General features: G+C 48.2%; 1 pseudogene; it reads left to right on the forward strand.

The window, feature by feature from the left end:
• The first annotated feature begins 1,256 nt into the window (after window positions 1-1,256).
• Window positions 1,257-7,956, forward strand: LOC144769717 (uncharacterized; annotated as a pseudogene).
• The last annotated feature ends 561 nt before the right edge of the window (window positions 7,957-8,517 follow it).

Genomic DNA, 8,517 nt, shown 5'->3' on the forward strand with positions numbered 1-8,517 from the left:
GGAAGCGCCACTCAGCCAGAAACCCAGGCGATGTTAATACGGAGGCTGGGGGCGTGGCCGCCGGGGGAAGAGGCAGCAGCTGTGTGCAGCTGAGGCTGCTGGACCTCGCAGTCCCCCGGTAGGCTCCACGCGCTATCTGCTGACTTTAGCCTCAACCTGGGAGCGCGTTGCTCTCCACCGACTGTGGAGCCGCTCACACCAGGGAGGACGGGGCAGGAAGGCGGTGAGCGGCACCCGCGGAGCGGGTGTCGCGAAAAGTAGCGGGATATGCAGGGAAGCACACAGCACAAGTCTAAACTTCCTCACGAATGGCAGGTAAATCCCAGGAAGCGCCACTCAGCCAGAAACCCAGGCGATGTTAATACGGAGGCTGGGGGCGTGGCCGCCGGGGGAAGAGGCAGCAGCTGTGTGCAGCTGAGGCTGCTGGACCTCGCAGTCCCCCGGTAGGCTCCACGCGCTATCTGCTGACTTTAGCCTCAACCTGGGAGCGCGTTGCTCTCCACCGACTGTGGAGCCGCTCACACAAGGGAGGACGGGGCAGGAAGGCGGTGAGCGGCACCCGCGGAGCGGGTGTCGCGAAAAGTAGCGGGATATGCAGGGAAGCACACAGCACAAGTCTAAACTTCCTCACGAATGGCAGGTAAATCCCAGCCAAAAAACAACAGCAAGGCCTAATTAACATTCAAATGGTCTATTAACCCCTTCGGCGCTTATGACAAAGCCAGCTCGTCATGGGCGTTACCTGCGCTGCGCGGATGACGAGCTGGCTTTGTCATAAACAAGCCATTTTTTAAATTCCCGCGCACAGCGGGAAAACGCGGTAGCGCGGTAGGGGTTAAAGACCTGTGAAACTTTCGGGTGTGGCTGTGTGTGTGCCCGGGATCTGTCTCATCCCGGGCTGCCACACACGACGAGGGGGCTGAAGCCCGGTGAGTCCAATGGGTGTTGCACGCCTGGTCGCAGCCCAGTATAAGAGGAAAAGTACAACGAAAAAAAAGAAATATCAGCAAATTAAAAACTATGCAGACTTCTAAAACTAATGTCAGCCACGAGGTAAGTCCGAAATTAGATGCTGTCCCTCACCGCGCTGTATGCCGCTTCTATATGCGCAGGAACTCTTGCACTATGGTGCAGGGGGTCCTGCATTGGTGCAAGGCAGATACATTTATTTAACGCCTGCCCTAGAGGAAATGCAGGGGTGCGCCACGGTATTATTGTAAATGCGTCGCATCCCTGTGTTTTGGAACTGTCGGAGCATGGCGCTGCCAAATTTGGAGCAGCTCCGCACTGAGACATTTCCTTGTAAATATGCCTTCAAGATTGCTAGATCTAATTATTGTGTTCCTGCTCAGGAAGCTGCCAATCATATCTTAACAGGTTTAATCTGGCTCAACAGCTTCCTTAAAAGCAGTCAGATGGCTCCAATAAATCTGCATTCCGTATTATGAATCTCTCAGGGACATTAATAGGGGTGGCAAGTACCGTTAGTTATTATTTAAATTTGTACCTCTGAAAACAGGCAGGAATTACATCAATCAGGTTCTGTGTTAGGCAGCAGAACTGGGTGCAGGCAAGAGCCTCAGAGAGGAGATTTACAATACGGCGTGCCTATTGGAGTTCAGTAGTTGAGACAGTCTCCTTTGAAAATGCAAAATCCACCTCCAGCATCCAAAAATATTTCCTCACATCGCCACAGCATGTACTTGGTGCCCAGTTTACAAACCAGGGGGCATGTTAGCAAGAGCCTCGTTAAAAGTTATCGGTATTTTAGCAGCTGAAAACTGCCGCTAAAACGGCGATAATGGGCTTGCTAATATGCGTCATAGAACTTTAATAGAAGCCCAGGTTAGATGTGCAGGGCATCCAACCTGGGCTTCTAATGGAATTCTATAACACATATTAGCAAGCCCATTATCGCCATTTTAGCAGCAGTTTCATGCCGCTAAAACGGCAATGTTTTTAACGAAGTTCTTGTAAATATGCCCCCAGTTTCACTTTCACTTTGTACAGTGTGCATGCAGAACAGCACACTCCGTTGTCCCCTCCATGCGAGGAGCTTGCAGGAAGACTTGTGGACCACAGATCAACGAAGCTTATCTCATGTCGAGCCACTCACCTGCCTGACAATACCTCTGAACACCGGGAAGATAGGGGGGCAGCCATGCCACTTCCAGCATGTGTCTTTTAAAAGCCAGAATTCGAGGACAGCCAGTTCCATTTCAAGCCCCAATCTTAAAAACTCTGGAAGTTTTCGCCTCCTTCTCCCTGCAAATATTTGTTCTGTCTATCTAGTGCCTGGAGACCCTCTTAGAAGAAGCCTTCCACCAACACCTGTGGGAGTAATACACGGAGGAAGGATGTGCACAATGAAATCACAGTAAGACATTGTAAATGGGTTCAAAGTTTTGCTGGGTGAAAGTTAGGCTCAAGGTTTGTTGCAGGACAGAAACCAGCCATGGGTGATGCTCAGCTAGGGCCTGCACATCACAAGGTCCTGTGATGCGCAGGGCCTTGGAGCTGCTTTAAGGACCAGAAAGCCATGAACAATGTGGAGAACCACCCAGGACTGGAAAATGTCCATGCCACCAGGGGTAAAACATCGGAATCGCTGATTATGGGCAGATGGGCAGAAAGGCTCAATGCAAGGCGAGGGCTTATTTTCCACGCGCAGGTATCAGCTCTGCCATATTTTCTCTTAGTCCTTTCCACTTACAGACAGAATGGAGTTCACCTTTTCTTCCCATTTTTATCTCCAGTTCCATCAACAACCACTGAGCCAAATGGACTGATGTGCGAAAGTCTGGAACCTGCCCGGACCCGGGGACCATGGAGTGCTCTGGGATGGAGGACAAGTGCTTGCAGTTTGTCATAACTGTGACCACAGGTAATGTTGAAGATGGGACTGTGGGTCAGATCCAACCTCAGACCAAAAGGCACTGTTGCCCCAAGACCAAAAACTGCATCTTTATGTTACCGCTTTATGTAGTGTAGAGCTCGCTTCTAGGCACAGCTGGTTGTCTGCTGAGAAGCATGGTGCCACAATATAATTGTAAAAATATTGTCTGACAGAAATATTGTCCTATTTGAAATAATATTACATATGTACACACAATGGGACAATAATATTGTAAACAATTTTTAAAACACACTATGCCAGGCGATATTTCTACGTGCAATATTCAAACATACACCGCAAGAGAAACAGTTGGGGTGCAGGGTTCAGTTGCGGGAAATTAGCCCTTAGAAATTTCCATCACATATAGCTGCACATTTTCACATCCACATCATTGTCCTGTCCATCTTGTCCTGTCCCTCATTGGGTACCAGCAAGAGCATGTCATAGGTTTGTCCCATGTCTTGAGCCACAGTTACCATGCTTTTGTCCTGGCACATGCGTGGGTGCCACGTACGGGAAGAGATCTCCGCCAGGCTGAGCAAATCCATACACTGGCATCAAGGATGCCCGTTCGTAAACAGCCTCAATGCACCCAACACAATCTGGCACTCTGTCTTGTGAAATGAAATGAAATGAAAATAGAATTTATAAAGCGCTACAGTTGCCCTCAGGCGTCCAGGCGCTGTGACTAAACAAGATTGCCCTCAGGCAAACAAACAGAGACTCTGGTTACTGAAACAAAAAAGTTTTAAGTTGCTTCCGGAAACTGGTTAGATTGGAATTGCTTCTCATGTGCAGAGGGAGGGTGTTCCATAGTCTTGATACATTATAAGAGAAGGAACATCCTCCTGCTCTGGCTTTAAAGATTCTGGGAGTCTTGGCCAGAGATGCAGACGAGGAATGAAGCGCCTTGTTGGGCAGATAAGGGGAAATCAAAGAACAGTTGATTTCTGGGCCCATTTTCCAGAAAGCCTGATGACCGATGCACAAAGATTTAAACTTTACTCTGTCCTTGACAGGCAGCCAGTGCAACGTTCTTAACCCAGCTTTTATTGAAGTTCTTCGTGGGACTCGAAGTAGCGCACGAGCAGCACAATTTTGGGTGCGCTGAAGTTTTTTTAGGGTGTAGTCCGGTGCTCCAAGATAAAGGGCGTTGTTAAAATCCAGACGGGATTGAACAAGGCCCTGTATGATTATCTGCTTGGCCTCAAATGGAAGAAGGGGAAGGATTTTTTTGATCACCCTAAGGAGGCCAAAGCAGGTGGCCGCCACCTTGGTGGCCTCTATATTGAAGCTCAGCGAATTATCTAGCCATACCCCCAGTCTTTTGATGTTATCTCTTGGGGCAGGGGCCGTCCCCATGCTTGCGGGCCATAGCAGCTCCAAGGTGGAGGGGGCCGCCGGGCCCAAAAGCATGAGCTCGGTCTTATCGTCATTGAGCTTCAGACATGAGCTCATCATCCAGCTCCTCACCTCCTCCAAACACTCTGCTGAGTTGGGGGGTGATTGGAGGCCACTCTTCTGCACAAGGGAAACCACCAGCTGGGTGTCGTCCGCATAGGTAATGATGTTAATACCATGCGGACGAACAATCCCAGCCAGCGGCCTCATATATGCTTTGAAGAGCGTAGGGCTCAATGATGAGCCCTGAGGAACTCCACACCCCAGAGGCCTGCTCGCTGAAATGGATGTGCCGTCAAACACCTGGAAGGTTCTGTCAGATAAAAAAGACTTGAACCAGACCAGGGCTTCTCCAGACACTCCTAGGTTGGCGAGACAGTTCAACAGAATTTTATGATGGACCGTATCAAAAGCGGCACTCAGATCGAGGAGGATCACTGCCACTGACCACCCCCCTATCCAAGATCCGTCTCGTCTCCTCAGTCACAGCCAATAGAGCAGTCTCTGTCCCATGTTTTGGGCGAAAACCCGTCTGGGAAGCATCGAGGAGATGATTTCCCTCGAGAAACTTCGTCAGGATGGTATTAATGTGCTTCTCCAGGATCTTAGATGCCCATGGGAGCAGAGAAATTGGGCGGTAATTACTAGGGTTAGCTGGGTCAAGGGCAGGTTTTTTTAGTAAGGCCCGTATCATTCCATGCTTCCATGCCATAGGAACCATCCCACTCAACATGGAGGAGTTCAACAACTCCATGAGAGTGGGGAGAATGGTTTCACTGGCCAACCCCAGCGAGCCCGGAGGAGCAGGGTCACACGGTGAGCCAGATTTTATTTGTTGTGCTAGAGACTCCAATGTTTCCAAATTCAACAATGGAAAAGAATCTAGCTTGTTGTGAGGGGGAATTACTGTATCCAGAGCTGAGTCAGGACGTTGAGTAGGTGATTCAATGGCTGGATCTGGAAAGGAGAGATAGATTTTGTTAACTTTTTGTAAAAAAAAGTCAACCAGCTCATTGCATCTAGACAGGGAATTGCTATTGTCTACCGCGAGCGGGAGGGGTTTTATCAAAGAATTGACTATCCGGTATATTTCTTTCTGCTTAGATTTAGCCATTGTTATTTTATCGTTATAGTAGGCTACCTGTGAGGTTTTTATTGCAAGTTTATAGTTCTTGATAGCGTCCCTGTAAGTGGTTTTGTCAATGAGATTGTAGGTCATGCGCCATTTCCTCTTCAATCTCTTGCAGGAGCGCTTTTTGTCCCTAAGTTCCTCTGTGTACCACGGTGCTGATTTACTCTGCCTCTTAGACCCAGATAGGTATGAGGGGAGAACCAAATCTAGAGAGGTGGTGATCCAGTCGTTGTATTTGTTATTATTTACCATTGGGTCATGGGAGAGTAAAGGTCTAGTGGTGCTAAGGGCCTTTGTCCAATTGTCTACAGAGAGTTTGGACCAATTTTGGATTTTCCGAGATGTAAAAATGGATGAAGGAAGTTTAATCGTGGTCCAAGTGAAGGCTATCAAAAAGTGATCCGACCATGGTAGGCAACTAATAGTACCCACTTTAAGTTGATCGCTATTACTGAAAATCGGGTCTAAGAGATTACCTTTTTCATGCGTTGAAGAGGGAACTAATTGCTCTAATTAAATGCCGGCCAAACTTGACATTAACTCTAGTGCCGTGGGGTCTGACAGTTTATCAAAATGAACATTAAAATCTCCAAGTAAAGTAAAATTTGAAGGGGAGGTAACCAATTGGGAGACCACCGACAAGAGAGAGGTGTTGAATTGTCCGATGGTTCCAGGGGAAGATAAATAAGAATACCCGTGAAGATGGTATTAGGGGAAAACTCAATCACGAAAGGAAAGCTCTCGCAATCCTCAATCTCCTCCGTCAGGCAGCGGCATAAATAGCTCTCTTTATGAATAATTGCAAGCCACCGCCTCTGCCCTGTGGCCGGTCTACCCGCACTATCTGATAACCAGGAATAATAGCCTGTGCCAGATCCGGCTGAGAGTCTTGATTTAGCCAAGTCTCAGTTAAAAAGATCACATCCGGTGTGTGTTCATCTAGGAGCAAAGAGATCTCCAAACAGTGTTTAACTAAAGACCTGCAGTTAAGCAGAAACATAGAGTAATCCTTTACCTCAGACCTGACGTTGGTAGTGGTAATTAGCTCAGTTTTACAGTGCGTACAGCAGCGAGGGATCTCCAATGGATGTATGGAGTGGCCCAGCTAGATAACATAGATGGGCGAAGCTGATGCAGGAGGCTCGAGCTGTATGACCGCCTATCTCCCACAAAACGGCCAGGAGGAGTGGCCCCTGGTCCCGGTTGGGCGCGGACGGGCGCAGACGGGCTCGCCTTTGGTGCGCCGCCGGCACGCCCGCTGCGCTTCCGGGGAAGGAGTATCATTTTATAGCAGTCAGGGTGGGAGGGCCGAGCAAGCAATCTGCTCGCCCTCTCACTCACCCAAGATGGCGGCGCTAATTCTTTGTTAGCAGCGTTAAATTGGCTGCAGTATCCCCTCCTTCAGCGCGATGAGCGCGAGCATACACAAAAGATGAAAAGTGCTCAGGGGGGTAGTGTTTACAAATTAATACACAAAAAACTATCTTTTTAAAAGTTACAGTTTAAAATATGCAGAGTCCCCGGCTCACGCCACAGGAACTAAACAATCTGTCTGTCAGTGCTGGAAGCGCCCGTCAACTGCGTATTTTTATAGCAGTCAGGGTGGGAGGGCCGAGCAAGCAATCTGCTCGCCCTCTCACTCACCCAAGATGGTGGCGCTAATTCTTTGTTAGCAGCGTTAAATCGGCTGCAGTATCCCCTCCTTCAGCGCGATGAGCGTGAGCATACACAAAAGATGAAAAGTGCTCAGGGGGTGAGTGTTTACAAATTAATACACAAAAAACTATCTTTTTAAAAGTTACAGTTTAAAATATGCAGATGTCTAATGAGAAACATAGATTGGTTGAAGAGTACAAGAGTTGAGTGCTCTCAGCTAGTTGTGGGTTTTGGCAGTGAATTATTGCATCCCTTGCTGAAACAGAAAGAGCCGGAGTAGATAAGCTGTGGCCTCTGCTGATGTGATGGAGGACCATCCCCCATATTTTGAGTCCCCCCCCGGCTGATGGTGGGGCAAAGGGGCTGTTTATTACATTGTTGAAATAGCATGTCTGCATTTCTATTTACAGGTCTGGTGGGCTACAAAGCAGTCTTCTCTGGATGTGCAAGTGAAAGTTACTGCAGGAATTCACCGGTCCTAAAGTCACTGGGACTAACAGTCAAAATTGACATTAACTGCACAAGTGGTGACACCAGCCCAACCTCAAGGCCCAGCACTACTCTTGAAGACAGCACCGATGACAGCATATGGACTGACATCAGCAGCACTGATAACAGCACTGACAACAGCGGTGTGACCAGCAACCCCAACATGCATCACAGCACAGGTTTCACCACGGGAACAAGTTCCATGATGGACAACAACACAAGCACAAGTTCCAACATCACCTCCAGCACCAATCCCGGCATAAACATCAGCACCTGCAGTAGTCCCAGCACCAGTCATATGATCAAGTACAGACTTTTAACAAAATCTTCACTACTCTGTTCACCGGGCGAAATAGACCTGAGGAACCGAAATCTGAATTAGGCCTAGTAAAACATACATTTACAGTTAGAAATTAGCGTGATGTACCTACTAGGCTAGTGTATTCGAGTATTATTAAACTCACATATGTAATATCTTAGGGATTAATGTACCCCTTATTTTAGTTTTCATCTTCTCGCAGGCAATATAGTTTGACCCGACCAGCACCATTTTGTGGCCTAGTCTGCTTGCAGCATTAGTGGAAACCTACCATTACACTTAGCAGGAGCCGTTCTGCTGAGAAATAGTCCGACAAATGTAACAAGCTGCTGCTTCTGCACGTTAGGCCTGTCAAGGTTGTAGGTGGGGGTAGGCTAGATAAGCACATTCCAGGAGGCGCTGTGCGGACTCTCCTAGAGCAGGCAGAAGGGAGTCACCCTCCTCGACCTTGCTATAACGAGCTGAGCTAAACTAAGGATGCTTTGTGTCCCATATATGGTCTTTCCTTTGCACCAACCTGTACCAACTTGTATTTTTCCTACTTAGGTAACGGTTTTGAAATGTGACAGTATATATGTGATCTGTTGATAATGTGCCAGCAGTCTTCTCGGCGGACCTCGAGGG

The sequence above is a fragment of the Lissotriton helveticus genome, chromosome 7 (genome assembly GCF_964261635.1).
Source record: "Lissotriton helveticus chromosome 7, aLisHel1.1, whole genome shotgun sequence".
Taxonomy (NCBI): Eukaryota; Metazoa; Chordata; class Amphibia; order Caudata; family Salamandridae; genus Lissotriton; species Lissotriton helveticus.